Genomic DNA, 26,692 nt, shown 5'->3' on the forward strand with positions numbered 1-26,692 from the left:
AACAAGTACCATCGGAGACACCTGTAGAGCACATTTACAATCACCCAGTTACGTTGTGACGTTTGGTAGCACACAAAGTGTTCCTCCGGTATCCGGGAGGTGCACAATCTCATAGTCATAGGAACATGTATAAGTCATGAAGAAAGCAATAGCAATATACTAAACGATCAAGTGCTAAGCTAACGGAATGGGTCAAGTCAATCACATCATTCTCTAATGATGTGATCCCGTTAATGAAAAAACAACTCATGTTTATGGCTAGGAAACTTAACCATCTTTGATTCAACGAGCTAGTCAAGTAGAGGCATACTAGTGACACTCTGTTTGTCTATGTATGCACACATGTACTAAGTTTCCGGTTAATACAATTCTAGCATGAATAATAAACATTTATCATGAAATAAGGAAATAAATAATAACTTTATTTTTGCCTCTAGGGCATTTTTCCTTCAAGTTGTGTGATATATATTGTGCATCCCTGTATCCCCAACACCAGATTGCATAACCAGAAAGTTTCGGGAGTTAATAGGTGGGAATTCAAGTAGCTCTTAGTTTATTCTTCCGGCAGATATTTGGTTTGTGATTGGGTAATCCTTACCACTTATTTGTTCCAGTTGTACCTTGTTGTTTCATTCATCAACCTTTATCTAAGTGGCTTCTCACCCTAATGGTAGTGTAATGTTAAGTTTGGAATTCATTCGTTCATTATCTGTTCGAATGTTTTTTGTGAAGACTATATGTTGTGATTTCTATACGTTGATTCAGCTTGTCTATCTGTCTATCATGGTTCTAACAGATGTCACCCTCTTCAGGATGGCTCCTCCAACATGTCTGAATCCGCAATGCAATGATGGGGAACAGGCAAACCCTCCACCTTCGCCACCTCCTCTGCCTTCGGAGGCATGGCAAGCTGCCATGGCAGCCACCAACGCGAACACTCAGATGCTTTTGCAACTCTGGCAAGACCGCAACCAAGGTCCAGGCAACCAAGGGAATCAAGGTCAAGGGCAATTCAACAATCAACCTCAGTTTGCTACCCTCGACCAGTTCCTTGCAAATCAGCCAAAGTCTTTCAGCAACTATGCAAAGGCCACGGATGCCGATGATTGGCTCATGGACATCAGCAAGCATTTTGAATGTAGCAATGTCAGGCCTAAGGACTATGTCAAGTTTGCTTATTTTCAGCTCAAGGACCAAGCAGTTGATTGGTATCAGCAATACAAAGATTCTAGAGGAGGTCGAGATTACCTGGGATGACTTCTGCTGGGATTTCAAATCTTGTCATATTCCAACAAGTGTTGTTGAGAGCAAGTGCAAGTAATTCCGCAATCTCAAGCAAGGAAGCATGTCTGTGTACCAATACAACATCTAGTTTCAGAAACTTGCTCGCTTCGCAAGGCAGGACATTCCTGATGAAAAGAGCATGATCTATCACTTCAGAGGTGGCCTCAGAGAGGATCTGCAGTTAGCGCTCATTCTTGTTAAGCCTACTAAGTTCGATCAATTCTATAACATGTCCCTCAAGCAAGAAGGTGCTCAGCTCAAGTGTGAGACTTCAAAGAAGAGAATCAGGGATGCAATTTAGTCTTCCTCTTCCTCACAAGTGGCAGCTAAGCAACAAAAGTTCTGGCTTCCTCCGCCCCCTCTTTTTCATCAGCCCTACCAGCAGAAGAACAAAGGTGGCCATGGATCTTCCCACCCACCCAACCCGGGCTATCAAAACAAGTCTCAGACTCAAGCTCCCAGGACAAGTGCTCCTACTTCTTATCATCGTCCGCTCTCAGAAGTTATTTGCAACAAGTGTCAGCAAAAAGGCACTACAAAAAAAAGACACATCTGTGACATTTTGGGCCGAACGAAAAAAAAATTCTGTCATACATATGACACTTCTATGACGATAATTGTGACAAAACCCGGTATCATCATAGATGTGGTGGGCTCCTACTTCTATGACAAAAAATCATGACAGAAAATGGGCTTTTCGTCCTGGGCGGGCCGGAGACGCAGCTGCATGACATTATTTGGGCCGTCCATGATGGAAAAACCATGGTAGAAGCGAGGGGGAGGAAAATTTCGGGGAGTTCCCGGTTACGGTGGGAGGTCGGGGCCGAGCGATGCGCGTTTCTCTCGTACATGTACGCGTGTGTGTGTGAGGCATTGGCTCTAACTGAACCCGAGCGAGGCGTTGGGCTCTAACTGAACCCGAGCGATTGAACTGCAGGCTACGCATTACTGAACCCGAGCGATCGATCGATGGATGTTAACTGAACCCGATCGAGCGATTCCTTTGCTACTGCTGCTAACTAAAGCCGATCGATGCTGCCTCTGGGATGAACAGTGAGCGTTGCGGGGGGGTTTGGATGAACAGTGAGCGGTGGCGTTGCCTCTGGATGAATGGGACCCCGTGGTGTGGTGGAGGGCTGGATGAACAGTAGACGGTGGAGGGGTGCCCATGGAGGGGTGGTTGAACAGGACCCCGTGGTGTGGAGGGCTGGATGAACAGTAGACGGTGGAGGGGTGCCTGTGGAGGGGTGGTTGAACAGGACCCCGTGGTGTGGAGGGCTGGATGAACAGTAGACGGTGGAGGGGTGGTTGAACAGTAGTCGGTGGACTAGCGTGCGGTGGAGGCTGGATGAACAGGAGCCCGTGGAGGCTGGATGAACAGGAGCCCATGGAGGCTGGATGAACAAGAGCCCGTGGAGGCTAGAGGAGGTCGACGGTGGAGATGAACAGTATCTCGTGGAGTCCCGTTTTGCGGTACGCCACACCCCTCCCGATGAACAGGACCCCCGTTTCGAATGTAGCGCTCCAACACAAGTCTGTTTCCTCCATTTTGCGGTACGCCACACCCCTCCCGATCAACAGGACCCCCGTTTCGACCGTAGGAGGTCTGTTTCGTCCGTTTTGCGGTACGCCACACCCCTCCCGATCAACAGGACCCCCGTTTCGACCATAGGAGGTCCGTTTCCTCCGTTTTGCAGTACGCCACACCCCTCCCGATGAACAGGATCCCATTTCGAACGTGGTCGGTCGAACACAAGGCCATTTCCTCCGTTCTACGGTACGCCAGGCCTCGTTTCCATCGCATGTTCCGTCCAAGCCCTCCCGATGAACACGACGCATTCCATTGCCTCCCGATGAACATGATGCATCCCGTTACCTCCCCATGAACACGATGCATTCCGTTGCCTCCCCATGAACACGACGCATTCCATTGCCTCCCCATGAACACGACGACGACGCTGTTTCTCCGTTCCGACCCAGCCATGTACACGAGCCCTGGCCGTACGTATGCACGAGTAGGCGTTCGAGACCCCGCCCGTATGTACACATACGTGGCCGTATTTTCTTTCTTGCACCCTGGCCTCCTCTACTACGACACGTGCGTGCCTCTACATCGACCAGTATATATGTAAGTACACGTTCGCGACCAGAATGACAATGCTACATACACTGCGACCAGGTGGGTCACGACTGTCAGGCACTTCCTTGCGTGCGAAGATGTAGATGGTGGGTCCCAGCAGTCAGGGGGCGAAATACGGTGGCCCGTCCGGTGGGTCCCGCTGTCAGGTGGAGGAATAATTATTTTGCACGTAATAAGGAGGCACTTCCTTGCTACGGCCGTGGACCCAACTGTCAGCCTCTCCATGTACAGTCCACGTCCGATGAAAGCCGTTCCTTAACCACGTTGACCACGCCACGCCGAGAGCACCAGGGCGGTGGATGACGGCGAGGCCTAGGAAGGGGACGACGCGGAGCCGGGGAAGACGCAGCAATGGATGCCTATGCATAGAGGAGTGCAAGGGTTCACTGGTTCGCTGCGGTGTGAGGCTGCCGTCACCGCAGAATAACAGGGGGTGTGGGTGAGTAGAGGGATGGCCTGGCCAGCGGTGGGAGTAGTAGGGGGCGGTGAGGCCTCCACCGCATCACAGCCGGCCACGGGAGGCAGGAGCACGAGGCACGACCGGCGCTGGTTTGGGCGGCTGGAGCAAGAAGACCAGAGGTTGAAGAAGCACTACGGCCGTTGGATGGACATCGTACGGTCACTGGAGCTAGAATCGTGCATATTGACTAAGTTGACAAAGCCCTTCGTCCCCGTCAACTTAGTAGGCCCACAAGTCAGCCTGCCACTATACTGGGTCCCAGCTAACAGGGGGAGTATTCATTTTTTTGTGCGTAATAAGGAGGCACTTCCTTGCTTGCGAAGATATAGCTAGTGGGTCCGAGCTATCAGCGGCGGTAATGTTTTTTTTGCGAAATACAGAGGCCCTTTCGGTGGGTCCCTGATGTCAGGTGGAGGAATCATTATTTTGCGCGTAATAAGGAGGCATTTCCTTGCGTGCGGCCGTGGACCCAGCTGTCAGCCTCTCCACGTAAAGTCCACTTCAGATGCATGTCGGTCGTTGACCACGTTGACCAGGCCGCGCCGAGAGCACCAGGGCAGTGGACGATGGCGAGGCCTAGGAAGGGAACGACACGGAGGCAGGGAAGACTCGGCAGTTGTTTCCCACACGGAGGGGAGTATGACTGTATGAGGGTTTACTGGTTTGTCTGCCGTCGCCGGAGAATAATAGCAGGTGTGGGTGAGTAGAGGGATGGCGAGGCCAGCGATGGGAGTATGGTGGGGCGGTGAGGCATGTGCGGCAGCAGAGCCGGCCGTGGGGAGGAGGGAGCAGGCAGTCCCGTCGGCGCCTGTTTGAGCGGCTGGAGCAGGAAGAGCAGAGATTGAAGAAGGACGACGGTCGTTGGATGGCCATCCAACAGTCACTGTGTAATGCCCCGGACACACCCGCCGGTGGTCGTTACTCCAGGCGGGATCTAGACTGGCCCCACAGATCAATACTAGTCCTTTCTGCACACTTTGTCCTCACTCGTGCGCACCCGGGAGCAACTTCCCGGTCGGTCACCCATCCTGACACTACTCCAAGCTGAGCACGCTTAACTTTGGAGTTCTGTCTGAATGGTCCCGGAAAAGAAGGAATTCCTTATTGATATGAGTAATCTATCATCCCTATTAAGCCAGGCTATCACATACACCCCCACTCAGAGGAACCAACGTCCTCGTCGGGCCACAAGAACGTTCCCTCTTGGCACATACGTCTGTGCATCCAATCCGGTACATGTGCCATGCCGGGTGCCACGACGGGTCACAAACGTCATGAACAACATGACCGCGAACCTGTCCGCAAACATCCGTGTAACCGCGAGGGTCGGCTCTGATACCAACTTGTAACGCCCTGGACACACCCGCCGGTGGTCGTTACTCCTGGCGGGATCTAGACTGGCCCCACAGATCAATACTAGTCCTTTCTGCGCAATTTGTCCTCACTCGTGCGCACCCGGGAGCAACTTCCCGGTCAGTCACCCATCCTGACACTACTCCAAGCTAAGCACGCTTAACTTTGGAGTTCTGTCTGAATGGGCTCCCGGAAAAGAAGGAATTCCTTATTGATATGAGTAATCTATCATCCCTATTAAGCCAGGCTATCACACACTGCTTGTGCGTCAACCTTTTTTTAGGAAAGCCTCAAATCTATGGAAAACAGCATACAGCCCATCTGCCATTATTTCTAATAATTTACAGCCCATTTGCTAATTATTAAGGTTTTTTGGAGCCCATATTCTTTTTGTTAGCATTACAGGCCATATTGTGGCCACGGTTAAAAAATTATACGGAATTTTGCATATTTCGGTGCGGTCCGAACTGTTTTTAATCCCGAAATTTCGACTCACATTCAAACTGGTTTTAAAAATAAATTTATATCAATATAAAATCCAACAAATTCTCCACGCATAAAAATTAATGTAATTTCAAATCTCGAAATGAAAAAAAAGATATTTGAAACTAATTGCCGGTTTGATGTGTTTTAAAAATGTACAGCCCATTTCTCATTACTGATGGGCCATTTTCTCGGCCAGCCGAATGAAAGCTCTCCTTTTCTTGAAAGATTTGCAGCCCAACAGGCCTGACAAAGATTTGCAGCCCAATAGCCCAACTTGGCAAATCACAAAAAAACTAGGCTGTGGCCATGGACCTAGCTATCAGCCTCTCCACGTACAGTACTCTTCCGATGGAATGTTGTTGACCACGTTGACCATGCCACGCCGAGAGCACCAAGGCGGTGGATGACGGCGAGGCCTAGGAAGGGGACAACGCGGAGCCGAGGAAGACGCGGCAGTGGATGCCCATGCGGAGAGGAGTACGAGGGTTCACTGGTTCGGCTGCGGTGTGAGGCTGCCGTCGCCGCAGGGCCTGGCTAGCGGTGGGAGTAGTAGGGGGTGATGAGGCCTCATCGGCAGCAGAGCCGGCCACTGGAGGCAGGAGCAGGCGGTCTCCCCGGCGCTGGTTTGGGCGGCTGGTGCAAGAAGAGCAGCGATTGAAGAAGCAGCAGGACCGTTCGATTCAAATCCAACGGTTACTGCTGCTAGAATCGTTTGTTGACTAAGTTGACAAGCCATGTGTACGTGTCAACTTAGTAGGCCCATAGGTCAGCCTCCCAACCGGTGTGCCCCAGATGTCAGTGGGAGGAATCATTTTTTCACGTAATAAGGAGGCAGTTGATTGCGTGTGGCCAGGCCAGCGGAGGGAGTAGGGTGGGCCGGGGAAGCCTGCGCGGCATCACAGCAGGCCACAAGAGGAGGGAGCAGGCAGTCTCGCCGGCGCTAGTTTAGGCGGCTGGAGCAGGAAGATCAGAGATTGAAGAAGCACGTCGGCCGTTGGATGGACATCCAACACTAACTGCTGCTCGAATCGTGTGTTCACTGACAAAGCCTTGTGTGAACAAGTCAGCCTCGAAATCGGTGGCGTGTACAGCCCATTTGCTATTATTTTTATAATTTTTACTCATTTTCTAATTCATATGGAATTTATTGCAGCCCTTTTTTCCATTTTTAGAATTGTTGGCCTTTTTCTGGTTAGTACCAGGGTCAAACAATTCACTAAATATGTGGGAAATTTTGAAAATTCGCAAATTTTTGCTGGGGAACGAAATATTCTTAATCCAAAAATTAATAGCCATACTAAAACAAATTTAAAAATAAATTAGTACTATGTCATGTTAAATCCAATGAAATACGTATAAGATATCAGTGAAGAACAAAAACAAAAAAAGAAACTTATATCCCATTTGCTATAATTTTTTTGGAATTTTCAACCCCTTTTGATATTACTTTTAACAGACATTGACCATACTCTTAAGCCAGGCCGGAATGCATCCCTCCTCCTCTTGAAAGATTTGCAGCCCAGTAATTCGGAGAAAACAAATAGGCCTAGCTTGGGTATTCTTCAAAAAGAAATACTGGGCTACCTATTTTCCCAAAGAACTGGTGCATGAGCATTTAGCTTTATTTATTTATTTATTTACTTATTTATGTTTAGGGGACCATGAGCATGTACCTGGGCCGGATTCATGTTGTCAAAGAAGAGATGGAAGAAGCCAGAAATAAGCTAGCAGAGGCAGAGCAGGCTAGGCGTCTCCTGCTATCCAAAACTGTTGTCAATACAAAATTTCCTTCATAATAGCTAGGTTCAAATGTTTATCCAGTCAGCATGCCTGTTGTGATGTCCGTGCATCTACTGATGTGGCACAAAATGTTTTTTTTCGGGTCATGTAATAACAGCAATTACTTTCCAAACAGTAACAGACGAAGCATTGGACATGGTATAGTTCACGCGCAAGCCCGACATTCCAAGTTCAACTTCCACATCAAACTCATGTTCACATATATCTGCACATTCATACATAATGTTCACAACCATGATTCACTTCAAAGCCAAAAAAATGTGAGGAGAGTTATAAATAAAGAAAATCCTCTACTAGTTCCTGCTACCAGTGCGAGCACAACAAGTCAAGACCATGCGTAAATTAATTATATTTTAGTCATTTTTTGTGTTCTAAAATGCCTGTCGGCTCGCGGAAGGACGTGTTGCCGGCACACGCGCGGATTCAATGAAGGCAGGTGGGGCAGTCTTAAGCTGGTTGCACGCGGCGAGGAGGCATGCTCAGCCGGGCCTGCAGCGAGTGCGGCCCTCTTGGCCGGCGCGCCGGTTCAATGCCTGCGCTATGAGAGGTCGCGTCCGTGTCAGAGCAATCACTCCCTCCAGTCCTTTTTTGTTTGGGTATAACAAAATCTCGTTTTCCATTCACATTTTACAAGTAAAGTTCATGGACAAACTTTGACCCAAAGTACGATGGGGACTAGTAAACCAGAATAGAGGTAGTAGTTTTTTTTAATCGAAGAAGGGTTTCCCCTTCCGATTTTCATTAAAGAAAATCAGCATCTAAATCTAAACCATAGTATTTGCCCTAGAACTACCAGGTTCAACATCTCACAACATAAACCCATACAACCTCCATTGCAAAAAAACAAACCATACAACCATACGCCAAGGAGGTACGTAGTACTATGAATTCCATTTTCGCTCCATACCAATCATTCTAAAAACGACTTACTACTTATAACGCGCCATTGCAAATCAGAACTCTTAACCCCGCTAAAAAACGATATTTCAAACACGGTTACTCGATCTTTGGCAACTGGCGAGCCACCGCGCTCCAAGTCGTTCACCTATGGTCCCGACCATCAAATCCTACAGATCAAATTATCACGCGAGCCGACTATTCCTACAAAGGTGCTCCACCACGTACCCGGTACCCGCGAATGCAGCAATCGTGCCCCTAGGGTTTTTGGGTTTATTTGTTAACATCGCCTTTACGTAACACTCATGCGTGTGAGACAGCGAGAGGCCGACTATGTGTGTGCGCCTCTTCTCTTCGTATATGTACTCCACCGTTTGTCTGGTGTCCAAAAAATTATAATAACTACTAGCAATGTGCCAATGCGTTGCCCCACGATCAAAGTAGATTAATACAGTGGCGGAGCTAGATGCAGACTACGCCTGGGGTTGTGCTATGTTGAGTGATAAACTTCTATGATTTTCTATGCTTTCATGAAGAAATTACAAAGGAAGTTGTTTCTAGGCCTGGGGCTATAGCCCTAGCTGCCCCAGGCCTATCTCCGCCACTGGATTAATACATATTCACCGATTCGATAGAGAGAAAAAAGTCTAGCTTTGAAATACATATATCACTAAAAGTATGTTATGTTTCACTCAAAATATATTCCTTTGGCGGTTTTGATGAGATAAGGGAGGAATGTTGTTGGTTTCAAGATTCGAGAAGTGGTATATGTCTAATTTCTACTCTTACTAGCAAGATGCCCGTGCGTTGCATGGAACATCAAGATCTTGTGGGAGAAAAGGATGAACGAGGGAAGGCCTTATCTGCAAATGTGGTGAAGAGTGCGGGTAAATTGCCATATTTTCCTTCCTATCCGTCAGATATAAATCAGACGACCTACATTGTAGGATGGCAGGTGTGGGAGTCCTGGATTAGGGGGTCCCCGGACAGCCGGACTACATCCATTGCCAGACTGTTAGACTATGAAGATACAGGATTGAAGACTTCGTCTCGTATCCGTATGGGACTCTACTTGGCGTGGAAGGCAAGCTAGGCAATACGGATATGTGTATCTCCTCCTTTGTAACCGACCTTGTGTAACCCTAACCCCTCCGGTGTCTATATAAACCGGAGGGTTTTAGTCTGTAGGACAACATACAATCATACCATAGGCTAGCTTCTAGGGTTTAGCCTCTCTGATCTCGTGGTAGATCTACTCTTGTACTACCCATATCATCAATATTAATCAAGCAGGACGTAGGGTTTTACCTCCATCAAGAGGGCCCGAACCTGGGTAAAACATTGTGTCCCCCGCCTCCTGTTACCATCTGCCTTAGACGCATAGTTCGGGACCCCCTACCCGAGATCTGCCGGTTTTGACACCGACATTGGTGCTTTCATTGAGAGTTCCTCTATGTCGTCGCCGTTAGGCTTGATGGCTCCTACTATCATCGATAGCGATGTAGTCCAGGGTGAGACTTTTCTCCCCGGATAGATCTTCGTGTTCAGCGGCTTTGCACTGCGGGCCAATTCGCTTGGCCATCTGGAGAAAATTGAAAGTTACGCCCCTGGCCACCAGGTCAGGTTTGGAAGCTTAAACTACACGGCCGATATCCGTGGAGACTTGATCTTTGACGGATTCGAGCCTCTGCCTTGTGCGTCATGCGGTCACGATGAGTATGACTTAGCTCTACCATCGGACGATGTTAAGGAGATCGCACCGGCAGCTGCTTCGACCCTCAATTTAGAGCCAGTTGCGCCTTCCGCGGACGGGTGCATGGACCCCGCCACGGAGGCCTTACCCTCAGCGGCGATCGAGCCGAACATCAACTTTACCTTGCACGAGAGCCGTCTTGTTAAACTGTCGGATACTTCTCCGGCCATGGACTTTGAACCACCTGCGCCCGTTCTGATCGAATCTGGTTGGGCGCCAATCGTGGAGTTTACCTCCGCGGATATCTTTCAACACTCGCCCTTTGGCGATATACTGAATTCATTAAAGTCTCTCTCCTTGTCAGGAGAATCCTGGCCGAACTATGCCCGGCAGGATTGGGATGCGGATGACGAAGAAATTCGTTGCCCACACACCACCCACTTAATAGCCACTGTCGATGACTTAACCAACATGCTCGACTCCGACTCCGAAGACATCGACGGTATGGACGATGATGCAGGAGACGAACAGGAACCACTGCCCCCAGGGCACTGGACGCCCACTTCACCACATGACGTATACATGGTGGACACACCAAAGGAAAACGACGATGAGGAACGGAAGGACGCAATGAAGGGTTGTTCCCTCGAAACGCGGTCAAAACGGCAGCGTAAGCACCGCCCCAAATCCCGCCTCGGTAGAAACAATGATCATACAGACCCAGCGTTAGAGCAGGGGGAACCATTGTTGGACCACGGCAACACGGAGAATCAAGCCGAACAACCCGACTCTGTCAAAGATCATAGTCTAGATGACGTCACACCGGACAGACATCCGGAGCAACAGAATGCCCATCAAAGGCTCGTTGCCACCGCGAGAAGTCTAAAAAAGGAGAAGCAAAGGCTCAAGGCTGCGCAAAACACACTCCAAATTAGATGGAACAAAGTACTCAACACAGCAGCGAAGTACAGCGGTAATCTCCCTACCAAGAGCTACCCGAAGCGGAAGTTGCTACCTGAATTCGATGAGGAGGCCTTAGATCCCCCACAACCAAAAATCAAAACAGCCATCTGGCCGGATAGGCGACCTCACGGCCAACATAGAGCGGCAAACAACGCTGCACATAAGCCAATACGCGATCCATGCGAGGACTCGCATCAAAAGGATAGCACAACCAGATCCATCTATGGACCATGTAAGCGCGCTCCAGCATACAACACAACACAACAAACATCCGAAGAACGCGGTACACCCGGATACAGGGGTGCCGCACACCCCCTATGTTTCACCGATGAGGTGCTGGATCATGAATTTCCAGAGGGATTCAAACCCGTAAATATAGAGGCATACGACAGAACAACAGACCCTGGTGTCTGGATTGAGGATTATATCCTCCATATCCATATGGCTCGAGGAGATGACCTCCACGCCATTAAGTATTTACCCCTCAAACTCAAAGGGCCAACTCGGCACTGGCTTAAGAGCCTCCCCGAAAGTTCCATTGGAAGCTGGGAAGATCTCGAAGATGCTTTTCGGGCAAATTTTTAGGGGACTTATGTCCGACCTCCGGACGCGGACGATTTGAGTCATATAACTCAACAGCCCGGAGAGTCAGCCCGAAAACTTTGGAATAGGTTTCTTACTAAAAAGAACCAAATAGTCGATTGTCCGGACGCCGAAGCCTTGGCAGCTTTTAAGCATAGCGTCCGTGACAAATGGCTTGCCAGACACCTCGGCCAAGAAAAGCCGAGAACAATGGCAGCATTAAAAAGCCTCATGACCCGCTTTTGCGTGGGTGAGGATAGCTGGCTAGCCAGATGCAGCATCAGCGACCCAAGTACATCCGTAGTTAGAGATGGAAACGGGAAATCACGGTGCAACAACAATAACAAACGCCGGAATAAAGAAGACAGCACGAAGAGCACGATAGTAAACACCGGATTCAGAAGCTCTCGGCCAAGTCAGCAAAAGCAGCCCTCTAAAGGTGCCAGAGACGAACTGTCCAGCCTAAACAAAATTCTGGACCAAGTATGTCAGATCCATAGCACCCCCGGTAAACCCGCTAATCATACCCACAGAGAATGTTGGGTCTTCAAGCAGTCCGGCAAGCTCAACGCCGTACGCAAGGGGGAGGATACACCAAGCGAAGACGAGGATGAGCCTCCCAAGCAAGACACTGGGGAACAAAAGAAGTTTCCACCATAAGTCAAAACAGTCAACGTGCTACACGTGATCAAGGGGAGAAACAAAGCGGCACTCCCAGAAAAATATGCCCAAGGGCCTATCACCGCGGAGTCCTGCCACTGGTCGTCTCAACCGATCACCTTCGACCATCGTGATTACTCAGTAAGTATCCAGCATGCAGGATGGGCTGCCCTGGTATTAGACCCAGTAAATAACGGATACCACTTTACACAAGTCCTGATGGACGGTGGCAGCAGTCTAAACCTGATATACCAGGATACAATCCGTGAAATGGGGATAGACCCAACGAAAATTTGCCACAGCAACACTACCTTTAAAGGAGTAACGCCTGGCCCAGGGGCTCACTGCACGGGTTCCCTGCTACTAAAGGTTATATTCGGCTTCCCCGATAACTTCCATAGCGAACATTTAACCTTCCACATTGCTCCGTTCCAAAGTGACTATCAAGCACTACTTGGACGCGAAGCTTTTGCTCGCTTTAATGCAATACCGCATTACGCCTCCCTCACGCTCAAGATGCCCGGTCCACGTGGCATCATTATAGTGAATGGAAATATTGAGCGATATTTGCGCGCCGAGGAGAGTGCGGCCGCCTTGGCAGCCGCACACTAAAAACGGCCTCACCAACTAAAGCACTTGATAGGTCGTCAAGACCATGGACACGGTTAGACGAGTCCGGCGCAGCTACATGTAATTCATACCGGATTGATGGCCACACCCCTATTACAAATACAAGGGGCTCAAAACACGCAGACAAGTGGCAATTTTTACTCATCTTTAATTATACATGGTTTCTTTAAAAACTACCTTTTTCACGACAACTTTTCACCTAAGTTCCTCTCTTTTACAGATGACCATCGTGCTACACCCGTCCAGGATACGGCACAACGGAGACACAGGCGCAGACATGCAGCAGGGACCCGATCCAAGGATTCTTTTTAGATTAAGACCCTGCATAAACCTTTTTTACTGTCTCTTGTTGATATACATCCCTAGGATTCTCAGTATAATTGAGAAGGATGCTGACGTCTTGGCATGTGGCCACGTCAGAATAACGCACGTACCCGGACACAAGGGGCTTCTTACAAAGGGCACTATTTAGGCCCGGTTTATACCATAAAGACCGAATACCTAAGGGAGTGTTCGGCGTCGTGAGTTTGGCCTTATATGCATCAGCTCTAAATCATGTCTTTGGTCAAATGTTGGGTTTGCCTAGCTCCTGTGTTTTGGTGCCTTATGTTCCGTTCTATCGGCTAAGGCAGCACCAGGAGAACTACTGCGATTGTGCCCTGGTTCGTCCGGACGAGCACCTCAGTAGAGAAAGCCGAAAACTGACTGTCATGATATAGCGCGAGACTGGTCAACCACTCGATGACCTATTGGAATATTAGAATTCCTCCACTTTAACGAAGGGCCGTTTCCCGGCCAGGCATATACGCACCCCGAGTTCGGGAGAGTGCGGAGCCACCAGGGGCTATATAGTAGCCCCACCGTCAAACTCCTATGGCTAAGTGAAAGTGTTAAAGCATCATAGTCCGGTTGCCTCGTTCGCTGTGCTATCACCTCCTTAATAGGACCAAGACATTGGGTTAAGTGTGAACATGTGTTTTCTGCGAGCACCTCCGCATTATATGCGTGGGGGTTGAAGCCGACGACTGCAATCTTTCAGGTTATATACATATATACATAAACGGTCGCACAGGAGGCAACATATTACTTTCCTGCAAAAGTATAAATACAGCCTTACTACATTTCATAAAAACATTGTGCTTACAATGGGAATACATGTCACTCAAACATAATATTCTTTGAGCACTGGGACTCTATCAAACGAGCACCCTCAAGAACCTCTTCAAAATAGTGCTCGGCAGCCACTCGGCCTATGGCCGAACCTTGCGCCGCAACAGTGGTAGCATCCATCTCCGCCCAGTATACCTTGACACGGGCAAAGGCCATCCGCGAGCCTTCTATGCACGCCGACCTCTCCATCGCATTGATGCACGGCACCACACCAAGGAACTGATGCACTAAGCTGAAATAGTTGTTCGGCTTCGGCTTCTCCGGCCACAAATGATCTACGACGGACCTCATGGCAAGTCCGGACAACCTATTAAGTTTGGCACATTCGGCTAGCTGATCAGTCAAGGGAACCGGACGCTCTGGAACGTTAAACTGCGACCAGAACAGCTTGTCCACTTCACGATTTGTCTGATCTCAGAAGTATTCGACCGCATCGACAGCGCTTGCCGCCAAGTCCATATATGCGTCTGCCGAACTCCACAGCCGATCCAGAGGGGCATACCGCGGATCCCCGAACTTCCTCTGCAGCAGAAAGGGCTTCCCAGCCGCAATGCCCCCGGCTTCGCGTAGCGCCTCCTTCTTCGCCCTCATAGCAGAGCGAGTGTCTCTGGTCACCATCGTGGCCTTTTCAAGGTCTGCTGCCTTCACTAGGTTCACTTTTTCAAGGAACTGGCAACGGTCGGTAGTGTATTTTAATTCTACGGCCATCTTGGCCATCTTCTCTTTGCTTTCTCAATGAGCGGCCTTCTCGGCTCTTAACTCTTCGACCGCCTTCAAAGCAGCCGCATTACTAACTCTTTCTTGTTCCTTGGCTCGGGCAAGTTCCGCCCGAAGGGTCTCCACGGTGGCAGCTCCGTCTACAGTCACAACATATTAAAGATATTGGCATCATGCTCTCTTATTATGTGACATTCCCCAGGAAAACATTACTTACCCTGCGACTCATCAAGCCGCTTGTTAACAAGCTAGATGTCGGCGTCTGCCGCATCTAGTTGTCACTTTAGTTCGGCAAACTCATTAGTCTGGCTAGCCACCGGAGCTTCCACCACCTGCATATAAAGGCAGTCTGGTTATTACCTGGGACTATGATCCTCTGTTCGCCGCTGTTCTCAACGACAACCAGAGTCTCAGGGGCTACTATCTACATAGGGCACACCTAACATGTGCAGTACTATCAAAAAGTATGTCATTTCACGTACCTCAAAGCCCGTCAGTAGACTCATAAAGGCTTCATGTAATCCGCTTTCGGCGGACGAAATTCTTTCCATCACCGTACCCATCAACGTACAGTGTTCTTCTGAGATGGCCGCTCGCTCCAACAGCTCCCTCAGAACGTCCGACCGCATACCAGACGGTGCCGGACACTTTTGTTTGCTCTCTTTGAGAGCCGGACGTTGGGGACTTCGGGTGACTATGGGATTATCTTCTGGCCTCACCAGAGCCGGAGAGGCCCTCCGTGACGACACTTCGAGGTCGCCCGCTTCTTGAGCGGGGGAGTCCGGGGGAGGCGTCTCGCTCTCCATCATCTCCGGAAGAAGATCCCTCGAATACGAGCTCGACTGAGAAGGGCTAAGATCCGAACTGCAAGATATATTCTTCGGTTATTTTTCTTAGAGGAAACGTAGTATACCTTCACTATTAAAGTATTTTTTGATTACTTACAACTCGTTGGAGGGTTGATCCCCGCGCGGACTTTGTGTGGCAAGAGCACCCCCCGAGGCAGGACCCTCTGTTGGAGACTTCTTCTCCCATTTGGAGGCCTCGGTTTCCAGATCCACAGAGGCAGTCCTCTTCCTCCCCCGTAGCGAGAGAAGGCCAAAATCTTCTCCTTGGTTATACTCCCTTATGGAGGCGCTCATTCCCTCGGTTGGAACTGGCAGCGACGGGGGCCCGCTTTTGCCCATATTATCCCCCCCCATGTCTTCCTTCGAGGGCTCCGGGCAAGGTGCGAGCTCGAGCATCTTTTCCAGTACCGAATTTTCCAAACCCTCAGGGAGGGGGGCCGAACACCGAATCATCTTCGCCTTTGTTATCCAGTCCTGGTCAGAGGGCGATTTCTCAGAAATGACGTCATGGTAAATAAAAGATGGTGTGTTCGGCTAGAGGATTACTTACTTGTTCGGCGGTGCGGTTGCTACTCAGGCCCACGTCCTCGGTAGTGTCCGGACACTCTGTTTGAGGTCCGAAGAATGACTTGTACATCTCCTCGTGCGTCAGGCCGAGGAAACTTTGAATAGCGCGCGGTCCTTCTGGGTTGAACTCCCACAAGCGAAGGGGCCGGCATTTGCATGGCAGGACTCGATGAACCAGCATGACTTGCATTACCATAACCAAATTAAAATCTCCCTCGAAGATATCTCGAATGCGGCTTTGCAGTATAGGCACGTCCTTGGCTGGACCCTAGCTCAGCCCTCTGCTAATCCATGACATCAGTTGTGGTGGGGGGGCCCGAGCGGAAAGCGGGGGGAGCCACCCACTTGGTACTTCTGGGGGATGTGATGAAAAACCACTCTTGTTGCCATAATCCGGACACCTCTGGAAAGGAACCTTTTGGCCACGGAGCTCCCGCAATCTTGCTTATTAATGCTCCTCCGCACGCTGCGTGCTGTCCCTCGATTGTCTTCGGCTTCACATCAAAGGTCTTGAGCCACAGGCCGAAGTGAGGGGTAATGCGGAGGAAGGCCTCACACACGACAATAAATTCCGAGATGTGAAGAAAGGAATCAGGGGTTAGATCGTGGAAGTCTAGCCCGTAGTAAAACATCAAACCCCTTACGAAGGGATCCAGAGCGAGGCCTAGACCTCGGAGGAAGTGGGAGATGAACACGACGTCTTCGTTGGGTTCAGGAGTAGGGATGACCTGCCCTCGGGCAGGCAGCCGATGCGAAACCTCGGCGGTCAGGTATCTGGCCTCCCTCAACTTCTTAATATCCTCTTCCGTAACGGAGGAGGGATCCATCGGCCTTGAAGGCTGGATCCGGACATGGTTGAATATCCGGAGCACCTGACCTGGGCTTTGGGTGTTAGAACTCGAGGCGGGGGAAGGATTCAATTGAGCATGGGAGGGAAAAAGTGAAAGCATTGGCCCTTTATAAAGAGGGTGAATACCAAGCGTCCTCTCCGTGGCCGTTTGGGGCTTGCCTATAATCTAGGAGTCCTAGACGCGGTTGGGTTACCCATGCCCGTATTGATGAGAATCCCGTGATAAGGGGACATGATCTTTGCTTTGACGAGACATGTCAAAAAATTGCCTTGCGTCATGTGCGGGGCTAGTTAAAAGAAACGGTTTGAATAATCGTCGGGCCGTGACATAATGTCATGTTGCCAAAACAAGTCAGCAAATTGAATCTGTGGAAATATTGTTCTCTCTACGGTGGTATGTGGAACTTATTTTGCAGGGTCGGACACTATCCTTGAATTCAAATTCTTCCGTGGTATATTCAGAGGAGAACCCGCCTTGCAATGCCGAAGACAATACTGCGCGCCGGACTCATCGTCATTGAAAGCCTGGTTCAGGGGCTACTGTGGGAGTCCTGGATTAGGGGGTCTCCGGACAGCCGGACTATATCCATTGGCCGGACTGTTAGACTAAAGATACAGGATTGAAGACTTCGTCTCGTGTCTGGATGGGACTCTACTTGGCGTGGAAGGCAAGCTAGGCAATACGGATATGTGTATCTCCTCCTTTGTAACCAACCTTGTGTAACCCTAACCCCTCCGGTGTCTATATAAACCGGAGGGTTTTAGTCCGTAGGACAACATACAATCATACCATAGGCTAGCTTCTAGGGTTTAGCCTTTCTGATCTCGTGGTAGATCTACTCTTGTACTACCCATATCATCAATATTAATCAAGCAGGACGTAGGGTTTTACCTCCATCAAGAGGGCCCGAACCTGGGTAAAACATTGTATCCCCCGCCTCCTGTTACCATCTGCCTTAGAAGCACAGTTCGGGACCCCCTACCCGAGATCCGCCGGTTTTGACACAGACAGCAGGCCCACCATCATCACCAACTCTATTTTTTATCCCTACCCTTATAATAAGCATTGTCGGTGATGATCATGTGCATGCCATCCTGCAATATAGGCTGTCCGATCTATATCTGACAGATAGGAAGGAAACTATGGCAATTTTTCAAAAGGATACCCACACCCCTCTTCACATTTGCAAATAAGGCCTTCCCTCATTCATCCTTTTCCCCCACAAGATAAACTACTCATACAAATGCATCTTGATGTTCCATGCAACGCATGGGCATCTTGCTAGTTGTTGCAAAAAGCCCATGTGTGTGTGAGAGAGAGGGCGAGTGGAGGAGGACGTAGTGCATGTGTGACAAAGACACAAGGAGTGTGTGTGTGATAGGTATCAGCTTAAAATGAGGCAATAGTGTGTGTGTGCACGATCGAGAGGGCGTGTCTCAAGAAGGGAAGAAAAATCTACATAGATACAAGGAACGGGAGAGAGACATGTATGCAATGGTGGAAGCACGAGTGTGCGGGTGTATAAACCTATCTAGAGGCTAGCTAGTCGATAAATGTTTGTGAGAGAAATATGAGTCGGGGTGCGAAAGCGAGAGTTTTGTGTGTGAGAGAGAGAGACGGTAGTCGGGAAGGGGAGTGGAAGCAGGAGTTGTGCGTGTGTGTCTGTGAGAGAGAGAGAGGAGACGGTACTCGGGGTTGTCTGATCGGTAAACAAATGAATAATGTCAGTCTGGGATGGAGACGAAAAGGAGACCGCAACAAATGTTGTGTCTACAGGAGAGATGGAGAGAGTAATTTTAGTGGTATGAGTCATATGTAGAGACATATAGGGTGTGTGAGAGAATCCCATAGAGAGAAAGACAAAGTGAAAGACGAGTGGAGACTGTGTGTTTGGCGGTGAAAAAGAAAGCTTAGGTATCGAGTGATACCAGAGAACAGTAGAGACATGAGAGATAATGAAAACCGTGTAATTTATAATGATAGGGAGAGTGTGACACTTCTCAAGGGAGACGTCGAGAGACCATGTTTGCGAGAATAGGAGCAACATGAAGTGAGCGTGCAGGTGAGCTGGAGAAAAGAGAGTGATAGCTACCTGAAGGAGCATGCATGCGAGAGAGATGGGCATGAAAGGAGTGAACAAAAAAGGGATTCAAATATTTGAATTCGAGATGATGATACATGTAATCCATACTCAAACCAAAATTGATCTATCAAACATGCATACTCATATGAATTCACGCACATCTATGTTATTTAATATGTACATATTACTGATCCATACATTTTAGTAGAACATAATTTGGTTAAAAAAATTCGAATTCAACCTTAAGATTTCGAGATCGTTGTATTTGTAAATCATATTATACATATAAAGGAGCAGAATTCTTTGTTGTGCTTTTGAAAGTATATATAAAAAATGATGTATATAGAATGTAATTCCAATTGAAAATGGATCCCGTCCGAAAAAAATAGAATACAAACAGGATTCGAATTGAGTTGGCACGGTAAACATGCACTCTGCAAAATTTGAATGAAGCGGGGAAAGTCGCAGTAACCGCCCGAAACCAAAATCTGCAAGATGGAAATCGCTACTGCCTATCCCTGCCACGCAAAGCCTGTATGCTGGATTTCTATAGGTTTCGATAGGGGTAGGTTTGTAATTTCACCCAAACATGACGTAACCGCCTCACCCGGATTCATACATGGTGGGCGCCAAAACACAGTGTGTCCTCGGCCGAAATCGACTCCCTCCCTGATTCATATTCATACACAGTGGGCGCCAAAAACAAACTCTCGTCGGCAAATATTCGGTGTATGCGAGATTACCGTCCTATCCCCAACCGACTAGTGTTGCTGTGATGTAGTAGAAATTTGAAACGGGGGCTAAGTTTGTAAATTTCCTCGCATTTGAGACAAGCGTGCCCTGAATACATGGTTCCCCCTTCCTCTCTACCTCCCTTTTCCCCATTTGTACTCCGTGGGCGCCAAAACACCCTCTCCACCCCACCCTCCTCCGTCCGTCGCCGTCCGCCACCCCATCCACCGCTGTCCTCCTCCACCATGCTGGAGCTGATACCCCGACGCCGTCGTCCATTACAAGAGATCGACCTCTCTCATCCACGGTTCGGACCGGGATCCTTGCATCCTGTCCTCTCGCTTCATCCCCACCGTCGTCCACCTTGCCAGCGCCACTCCTATGACCGTCTCGTCCACCGCGCCCCGCCGCCACCATCTACCCTCCTAGATCTGCTTCCATGCCGCCGACAGCCATCGCTACCGCAGCACCATCAAATTCTCAGCAGATGCATACACGGCGCCGCACCAGAGGCGGTACTCTTTCGTATCTGCTCAACTTATTTATCGCAGTAAGAAAATAGATCACCACTGCTTTACTCTGATTTCTTGTCTTGGTTGCGAAGTTGCCTTTGTCCGGTTTAAACCTTCAGATCCGCCATGGCACGCTCAACACCATACTCGCAATGCTTATGGTTTTCCCCTTTTATATTCCACACTAGTTAAATCACAGTAGACTAAATTTCAAAATTGGGTCAGTCGATTTTTCAGAGCTCGCCGGAGTTCGCCGGTGCGATCGAAGGGGCTCGGGTGGGGACGGTGGTTGTGGGGGCGGTGGTGGGGCCTCGTCGAATGAAGAAAACTCGACGCGGGTGGGGGTGGCGGAGGAACACGGGCGGTGGGGCTGGTGGTTCGGCCGGCGGCCCGTGCGGTGTTCTGTATGGGAAGCACAGCATGTTCCTTGTCAGGAAGGGGAGCAGGGACATTTGCAGTCAACAGCTGATAGAGCTGGCCTGTACGTGATCGATAGGCTTTCAATTACTAGCGGCGATACAACACCGTAATTTCCAGCCAGTTCCACTTTCCCGATTTATATATCCTGGTTATGGTGTACCCCTGTTATTGTACACTATGATCTGCCTAGTTGTTGTGTGCTCTTGTTATCATGGTTTGGCAATAAACTCTCTATACAGTATATTATGAACCTATCATCTGCCAGCTATCCTTACTTCTGGAGCCTATTTTTTTGTGTACTTGTGCCAGATTATATAAATGCACGCACCATATTACAGCACACATGAGCTCTCTCATCAGAATCCAGTGATAGCACACAAGTGTCTACAGGGGTGCCCCTATATTAGAATATCATCTGCATTACAAAGATAATCTCACAACTATTTATGTTTTCATGGTTCTCAGATATTATATGCAATTATAGTAAATATCAGAATCCGCGCATCAAAAGAATATTGTGGAACATTGCAATGACTTACAAAATTGGCAGCAAGGCATTGAGTGCCATTCTGGAAGCAATGAAACTCGTCCGCTCCCCACCTGTTGATTCTTGTTCAGAATATCATCCTAATGACTATTCTAACCTCGAGGAGTCAAAGGCAGATGGCATGTCCTGTTCACCCATCAAGGTGTCTGTTCTAATTTGGCAAGGTTTTATTGATTGTGCGTATCTTGCATATGTTGTCTTACATTTCTTCTACTTTGTTGCACCGCCATCTGCTTAGTTTACTCATCATATATGTCAAGATGCCATGCCCATCCATTATCAATACATATTCCATCTGTCATCATACCATGTTTTTCACTCAAATGTTGTTCTTGTGCATCAGACATCAAAAAGGAAGAGGGTGATTGCCGAACCTGAAGGAGCACCGGCAAAGTCCTTGAAAAATGTGGTGGTGCCGGAGAAATCAGACAACACCCCACTTATATTGGCTGTACAACCAGTGACACAAAACATAGGACCGACTCCAGCAGACTATACCCATACTTCACTGGCCACACCACTAGCCCCACCACACAGGACCTGCACTCCAGCAAAAGGTATACCGATTTCATTTGCCATAGCACCAGCTGTACCACAGAAAAATCCCACTCCGGCAAAAAGTACAGTAAGTCCACCGGCCGAAGACCTATCCCAATTGCAGAGACGGCCAATTCCTGCAGATTGGAACCCCATTCCATGTATTCCCAGTTTAAAAGACAATGCTTTCAATGTTGTTAGGGACTACGTGCATATATTCCCATCATGGGAAGATTATTGTGAAGACAAACACCATTTTCACATCTTCCTGTCCAACTTACGTGTAAGTGCTATTATTCATGGTTATTATTTTCCTATTTTCTGCTGATTGAACACATCAATGATTTACATTACATTGTTGTAAATAGGCGAGGGTCAATCTGGATAGTCATGACGAGCAAAGCTTGCTTGTGCTTTTCAAGGAAGCATTGCAGCAGTATCGGTGTTACCTGAGGAAATCACACTTTGATGGCAAGTCTATAAACGAATTTCTGGTGAAGTCTCCTGTGCTAAATTTAGAAGACATTGAATGGAAAAACCTTGTTATGCACTGGTCTCGTTCCCAGGATGAGGTACTGTCTATGAAATCACATGACAATTTGAACTTCTACTTTTCCGCATGTGCCTTACGGATCTTTTTTGCAGGAAATCTGCTCGAAGAAGAATTCCGGTTTGACAAGAACGACAGGATATCGCAAATATGATGCCCGTTGCTTTGCTCTTGTTAGTACCTGTTGTCCTATATCAATGTACTTGCATACATACCTGGTTCATTATGTGACAGCAGTATGCATGATAGCTTGCTTATCAATTGTTCACTCCAAATTATCTGATCTGTATGAATGGTTACATTAGTGTGGAATATATCCAATGCCAATGTTTTTTTAGCTCTGCATTGTTCTTGTAAGTACATGCTGTCCTTTATCAGGGTACTTATAATGACAGGTAGTTGTTCATATACCATCACTCTGCAGCTTATTTTCCTTTGCCCTCCATTTTCTACACATCAGATATATATTTACTCTTACCATAAGGTTGGTACTGAAGAAGTTTAGCTGTGCATTGCTCTTGGTTGTACCTTTTGCCTATATCCCTGCACTTACATTTATAGCTACTTGGTTATGTAGCATCACTCTTCATCTTATCTTAAATATTCTCCATTTTTTCGTATATTATCACATCTATATTTACTCTTAACAAAATGTAGAATAAAGGCAATGCTTCTGAAAAATATTCTGTGGTAAACTTCTTGAATTCCCCCCCCCCCATCAGCATGGACAAGGCCTTTATAGAGCCTGTCTTCACCAATAATGTAAGTTTGTCCATCTCAAGCCTTCAAACTTTGTTGTATATATTTGGTTAGGCATGATTGCAACAACTGTTTATTTTTTGGTGTTTGCATCAAATTGCTTGTTTAAAGTTTATTGTATGTAGTTCATAAACAAAAGTTCGTCCTTTCTCAATTTAAGTTTTCAGTTGTACAACCAAGTTCCTTCTTCATACCATGTAAATTAAACTATACAGAGCAAGTGATCTTCTTTTACACTGCATGTATGCTTCTGTTCTTCATTTGTAATCCAGTGGTGTGGTAAACCTACCCACTACAGCACAATGTCATATTCTGCAATGTATGAACTATGAAAAATGTCATATCATTCTACTATTATTTAAATCGTCTCTTTATTTGCCAATCTGAAATGGTATAAATTGACAGAACACTAACCATTGATACTTATGAGTTCTTGATCTGTAATCCAGTGGTGTCGTGAAGCTGCCAACTCCTTCACAATGTCATTTCCTGCCATGTCTTAACCTGAACAATACCATATTGTGAATTTAAACTGTTTTACTTTATTCGTCAGTAAGAAATGTGATGAATTGTCAGCACTGATACTTTTATGTGCAAAACCTATCATCTGTCTGCTTGTTTATCTTTCAGAGTGAGGAAGATATAAGTGTTGAACAAGCGCAGTCTCATCATCTTGCTCAGCTGCTTGCGCTGCAGCTCCCCAGCAGGGCTAACCTTTCTTGAACTCTATTGAAGTGTTGTCGGTTTTATATATTATTTTGTCGGCGTGTTTATTTGCACTGGTGGCGATCTTTGATGCCCAGTGTATGTAATCTGCTATCTGCTTGTGCTTTATTATCATAGTGGCGAACTTTGATGCCCAGTGGATGTAATATGTCGTAATTTCTTTATTGTATTGTATAGGTTTTTTCTTATTCACGATGCTGCAGTTATTTTACTGTATATATATCATGTCTTCGCAGTAAACCGGCTAAACCGTAAAATTACGGTACATAATCGGGCCGTCATGCAATCACGATGTAGGTTGGGCCTGAAACGTGCCGACCAGCTCACGGGCCGGCAGCAGCCCGAAATGAACCCCGGCCCATGATTGTGTGAATCAAATCACGGGCTTTTAATAGGCCAAAAAATTGTCTCGGTCCTTGTTTGGCCCAATAAGATATCGGCTGCGAGCAGGACGGATGCAAACCGGGCCGTAGTTAGGCCCAACTATATGACGGGCTTTTAACAGGCTGAAATTAATATAGGGCCAAAATGTTAAACAGGCCCTTAACAGGCCAAAACTAATATCAGGCCGAATTACTAAGTGGGCCTTTAGCAAGTGGGCCCAAAAGCATAGTGTCCAGTTGACGGGCCGAATCTGATATGGGCCATAATTAGGCCCAAAACCTCTTAAAGGGCCAGACCTGATCTGGGCCGTAATTTGGCCCAGAACGTGGTAGGCTTTTAATGGGCCGGATCTCATACGGGCCACTATTAGGCCCGGAGCGTGGCAGGCCATTAATAGACCGGATCAAATATGGGCCGGCATTTGGCCCAAAACATGGCAGCCAGTTAACGGGCCGGCCTACTAGGGTCCTCAAAATCTTGTGGGCCTACAGCTGGGCCGGCCCATTAATGTCGGCGAAATCTCGTGGGCCTTTAGCTGGGCCGGCCCATTATGATCCGCAAGAATTTTGTGGGCCTTTATCTGGGCCGGCCTATTATGGCACACAAAAATCTTGTGGGCCTTTACCTAGGCCGGCCCATTATGATCCGCAAGAATTTTGTGGGCCTTTATCTGGGCCGGCCTATTATGGCACACAAAAATCTTGTGGGCCTTTACCTGGGCCGGCCCATTATGGCCCGCGAAATCTTGTGGGCCTTTAGCTGGGCCAGCCCATTATGGTCCGCAAAATCTCGTGGGCCTTTAGCTGGGTCGGCCCATTATGGTCCGCAAAATCTTGTGGGCTTTAGTTGGGCCGGCCCATTTAAACTTGTTTGGCCGTGCCACGTGTCGACGTATCATAGGCGCCTTCTGTCCAGTGAGTGGATGACATCTGTCCCGACGATGAGCTGACACGTGTTTCCTCTAGCCAATGATGATTTTACATGTGGAAAATCCCCATTAGTCGGGGCTGTTAACGGGTTATCGGATCCAAAACCCGACCCGATAGCTTAACGGTGTTCCGTTACGATGGATGCCACGTGTCGGTCACCCTTGACGAAAACACTTTTGTGACGCGTGATTTATCATCATGGAAGTGGACACTCCGTGATGATAATTTTGGTAATGTCATGGAACACTTCTACGACAGCATAGGTATGACTATATTGATTCTGTCATAAATTTGTCATGGATGTACATGCATGACAAAAAAGCGACCTACTGTGACAAACACGTATCATCACGGAAGTGTATTTTTTTGTAGTGAGGTCACTATGCGAACAAGTGCTTCAACCAAAGGCGCCTTCCGACTCCTCCTCCTGTGAGATCTTCTAGCAGTGCAGTGGTCAAGCATAATCCCATGCATGCTAAGGTGAACATGATGAATGCAGCTCAAGCAGAGGATTCTTCAGATGTGATCATGGGCAACCTTTCAGTTAACTCCATTCCTGCAAAACTATTGTTTGATTCTGGTGCATCGCATTCTTTCATGTCATACCCATTTGCATCGGAGCACAATGTTGACACAGAGGTTTTTTCCAAAGTTATGCAAGTTGTTTCTCCGGGAAAGCTTATGACTTCTAGTTTGGTAGCTCTCGATGTCTCTATCAAGTTGGGCAACTATAAATTTCTGGCTTCTCCAATTGTTCTTGGCGACTCGGATATTGATCTAATTCTCGGCATGGACTGGCTTTCTAAGCACAAGGCTTTCCTTGATTGTGCTGCCAGGGAGGTTAGGTTGACACACTCTTCTGAGGATGTGATCATATATGCCGCTCGTGATGAAACCATTCGGTTGTTCTCTCTCAATGAGAAGGGCGAGCTAGACGCTATCTCTCAGATTCCAGTTGTTTGTGAGTACCAAGATGTTTTTCCAGAAGAGCTTCTGGGTATGCCTCCTCACCGGCCAGTTGAGTTCGTTATCGGTCTGGAGCCTGGTACTGAACCCGTTTGCAAATGTCCATACAAGATTGGACCAAAGGAGCTGAAGGAATTGAAGAAACAGCTCGATGAACAAGAGCATTTGGGTCTGATCAGACCGGATTCATCTCCGTGGGGTTGTGGTGTTCATTTTGTCCAGAAGAAGGATGGCATGGACTGACTTTGCATCGATTACTGTCCATTGAACAAGAAGACAATCAAGAACAAGTATCCACTTCCCGACATCAATGAGCTATTCGAGCAACTTAAAGGTGCAAAGGTGTTTTCCAAGATTGACCTCCGTATGGGTTATCATCAGATTCGCATCCGTGAAGAAGATATACCCAAGACAGCATTCAGAACAAGCTTTGGTTCTTATGAATA

The 26,692-nt window shown here is 47.9% G+C and overlaps 1 pseudogene; it reads left to right on the forward strand.

Annotated features, from left to right (window-relative positions):
• Nucleotides 1–783: 783 nt before the first annotated feature.
• LOC147984678 (uncharacterized) lies at nucleotides 784–26,489 on the forward strand (annotated as a pseudogene).
• The last annotated feature ends 203 nt before the right edge of the window (nucleotides 26,490–26,692 follow it).

This window comes from Triticum urartu, chromosome 2A, assembly GCF_056163025.1.
Source record: "Triticum urartu cultivar PI428250 chromosome 2A, HENAU_Tu73, whole genome shotgun sequence".
In the NCBI taxonomy this organism is placed as follows: domain Eukaryota; kingdom Viridiplantae; phylum Streptophyta; class Magnoliopsida; order Poales; family Poaceae; genus Triticum; species Triticum urartu.